Source organism: Paramisgurnus dabryanus, chromosome 17 (assembly GCF_030506205.2).
Source record: "Paramisgurnus dabryanus chromosome 17, PD_genome_1.1, whole genome shotgun sequence".
NCBI classification, from domain to species: Eukaryota; Metazoa; Chordata; class Actinopteri; order Cypriniformes; family Cobitidae; genus Paramisgurnus; species Paramisgurnus dabryanus.
Genome location: NC_133353.1, coordinates 7,087,597 through 7,087,860, shown reverse-complemented (window position 1 = coordinate 7,087,860; position 264 = coordinate 7,087,597).

The following is a 264-nucleotide window of genomic DNA, read 5'->3' as shown; positions in this document are numbered from 1 at the left end:
GTTCTGCCACAGCGCCAAATGGAAATGGTGGCTGCTGCGATCATCCGAGTCCCTCCTGGATGTTGACGCATGCGCGCTTTGCGGTAATTTTTTTTAATGTTGCAGTTATTTCTGTTAAGTAGCCTAGATAGTGTAGTGCTAAAATGTATCCATTATTTTGTATTTTACTTGATAGTGTAGTGGCAAAAAGTCTTGAATCTCCATAATAAAAACTCAGAACCATAGCAGGTGCCAAACAAAAAATACTTTATTTGCTCGAGCCAA